The sequence below is a fragment of the Pseudophryne corroboree genome, unplaced genomic scaffold, assembly GCF_028390025.1.
Source record: "Pseudophryne corroboree isolate aPseCor3 unplaced genomic scaffold, aPseCor3.hap2 scaffold_836, whole genome shotgun sequence".
Lineage (NCBI taxonomy): Eukaryota > Metazoa > Chordata > Amphibia > Anura > Myobatrachidae > Pseudophryne > Pseudophryne corroboree.
Window position 1 is genome coordinate 169,104 of NW_026970415.1, and position 2,829 is coordinate 171,932.

At 48.2% G+C, this 2,829-nt stretch overlaps 3 non-coding genes and 1 pseudogene across 3 annotated transcripts; 2 read left to right on the forward strand and 2 right to left on the reverse strand.

Annotated features, from left to right (window-relative positions):
- Nucleotides 1–588: 588 nt before the first annotated feature.
- Nucleotides 589–743, reverse strand: LOC135042793 (U1 spliceosomal RNA; annotated as a pseudogene).
- Nucleotides 744–895: 152 nt separating this feature from the next.
- Nucleotides 896–1,059, reverse strand: LOC135042788 (U1 spliceosomal RNA). The gene has a single exon (XR_010235862.1). It is a non-coding gene; the product is annotated as a U1 spliceosomal RNA (small nuclear RNA).
- Nucleotides 1,060–1,582: 523 nt separating this feature from the next.
- On the forward strand, nt 1,583–1,746 carry LOC135042790 (U1 spliceosomal RNA). Its single transcript, XR_010235864.1, has one exon. It is a non-coding gene; the product is annotated as a U1 spliceosomal RNA (small nuclear RNA).
- Nucleotides 1,747–1,898: 152 nt separating this feature from the next.
- Nucleotides 1,899–2,061, forward strand: LOC135042792 (U1 spliceosomal RNA). The gene has a single exon (XR_010235866.1). It is a non-coding gene; the product is annotated as a U1 spliceosomal RNA (small nuclear RNA).
- The last annotated feature ends 768 nt before the right edge of the window (nt 2,062–2,829 follow it).

The window sequence follows — 2,829 nt, forward strand, 5'->3', positions numbered from 1 at the left end:
AATACGTTTCATTGTTCCCTGTTGAAACAATACGTTTCTTCCAGTAGATTTCCTCGGAAGATCTCTCAGGGTAGATCTCCAGTAGATGTACAGGGACAACAGGAGTTCTTGGTAGAGAAGGTTCTCGATTCCAAATTGTCCCGGGATCGGCTGTATTTTCTGGTTCACTGGAAAGGCTATGGTCCGGAGGAAAGGTCTTGGGTCCTGGATAAGGATCTTCATGCCCCGAGGCTCAAGAGGGCATTTTTTCGGGAATTTCCTCAGAAACCTGGCTTTAGGGGTTCCTTGACCCCTCCTCAAGGGGGGGGGTACTGTTTGGCGCCGGGGTCCGCTTGATGGTCTGCGCGGCCCGGCGCCTAGCAACTAGAGATGCCGTGCACGTACAGCTGCCGGCTCCCTAGCAACGCTAGACGCCGGGCGCGCTGAGCCGCACGGACCCTAGCAACGGGGACGCCACTGGCGGACCGCGTTCCCCGTTGCTAGGCTTTAGGAAATTAAGATATTCACCTGCTCTCTGGCCGTGCAGCAAGGCAGCTGCACGGCATTTATTCTAATCAGCCATTAGCATTAGAGACCTGAGACAAAGAGATCTGAATTATATGAGAGCCGACCAGAGGAAACACAAATTATGCAGTCAAGTGTCCCACATTTGGGGAAATCGCAGATGCAGCACACCCAGAGTGCAATGGGTGAGCCTTGCCCTGGGAGAAGCACCTTCCTGATCATACCTGGCAGGTAAGTAGGAGTTGGGCAAGAGCTGAGGAGGGTCGCTGCTCGGGCACCCCCCTGTCAAGTGAAGGAGATCCAACTGAGGCAGCACAAGATAACTCTCGAAAGAAGAACAAGGCTAGAGGAAGATCTGAGACACAGAAATCTGGCTTTTACCAGAGCTGACCAGAGGAAAGCACAAACACAGTCCCCCACTACCACAAATAATGCAGTCGAGTTTCCCACATTTGGGGAAATCACAGGGGTCAGCATACCCAGAATGCAATGAATGAACCTCACCCTGGGAGAACAATCTTCATGACCATGGTATCTCCTATGCAAAATAAGTATGATTTGGGATAGGGCTGGGGAGGGCCGCTGCTCAGGCACATCTCTGTCAAGTAAAGGAGATTCAACTGAGGCAGCACAAGGGAACTCTCATCTGCTTCAGGGGCTGGGGCATAGCCAACATGAGCCCCACACCGAAGGAGGGTGGAGATGTTTAATGCAAATTAGGGGTCATCCAAGCGCCACAAAAGGACGCCATGCCCTGCACATCCCTTTTTTCTTTTCATATGCAGACGAGGGTTGAAGCCAACTTTGACCCACTGCTTGGATGACATCACCATATGCAAATCCATCTGCTGCAGGCCTTCCCCCAGGAATGCTTGCACTAGTTGTTGCATTTGGTTTGTTGTTTGGGGGTGCTTCAGTATTAGGCAGCCTTCTGCCCTCCCATGTTCATCTGAAAATATGTGTTCTCCCTGCAGTTGTTGTCCCCAGATGAGAGTTCCCTTGTGCTGCCTCAGTTGAATCTCCTTTACTTGACAGAGATGTGCCTGAGCAGCGGCCCTCCCCAGCCCTATCCCAAATCATACTTATTTTGCATAGGAGATACCATGGTCATGAAGATTGTTCTCCCAGGGTGAGGTTCATTCATTGCATTCTGGGTATGCTGACCCCTGTGATTTCCCCAAATGTGGGAAACTCAACTGCATTATTTGTGGTAGTGGGGGACTGTGTTTGTGCTTTCTTCTGGTCAACTCTGGTAAAAATCAGATTTCTTTGTCTCAGATCTTCCTCTAGCCTTGTTCTTCTTTCGAGAGTTCCCTTGTGCTGCCTCAATTTTATCTCCTTCACTTGACAGGGGGGTACCCGAGCAGCGACCCTTCGCAGCTCTAGCCCAACTCCTACTTACCTGCCAGGTGAGATACTATGATCATGTAGGTGCTTCTCCCAGGGCAAGGCTCACCCATTGCACTCTGGGTGTGCTGCCCCTGTGATTTCCCCAAATGTGGGAAACTTGACTGCATAATTTGTGTTTCCCCTGGTCGGCTCTCGTATAATTCAGATCTCTTTGTCTCAGGTCTCTCTCCAGCCTAGTTTGCTGTCTGTTTCCACTTCTCTTTTCTTGAGCCGCTCCCTTCTATGCCCTTGCGCACTATCCTGACTTCTCCCGTCTGCTTACTTTGTGCCTTCCAACGCACAATGCGAACTACAGGTAGTGCTGCAGGGCCCACACCCTTTTAGTTGCCTTAAAGAGCAGCTCTGGAGCTGTTACAGTGCCCAGCTGCTGCAAGAAATCAGCTTGAATGTTCTTCGTTGATTGATGGAAGAAACATCTTACAAAAACTCTCCAGATTATTGACTTTTTAAAGTTTTTCTAGGAAACGTTCTAGATGAATGCTTATTAGCGTTTGTCAGAATGTACGTTTGCAAAGTGTCTCTGTGGCGCAATCAGTTAGCGTGTTCGGTTATTATCCAAAAGGTTGGTGGTTCAATCCCACCCAGGGACGTAATTTACCTTGTTATCAGATTTTGGTGATCTTTAAGTAGACAAGTCAAAATTTCAAACCCCCTCTTGTGGTGTAGGGTACTTGGCCTTCTCTGATGTAATCAGAGTTAGATTTGATTAAGTGATTTTATAAAAAAAAACAGCTAGGAAGCACAATTTAGCAGTGGGTTGCAGAGAAAAAGAAATATGCTGGCAAAAAAATCCAATTGAGTGATTAAACAGCTCTTCATTTTCTGGCTTTATTTTTATGCTAACAAATTTGTTCTCTGAAAAGTGTCCACAAAGCCAAGTATCTGATTAACACCTTTGTAGGGATGGTTTTTCAC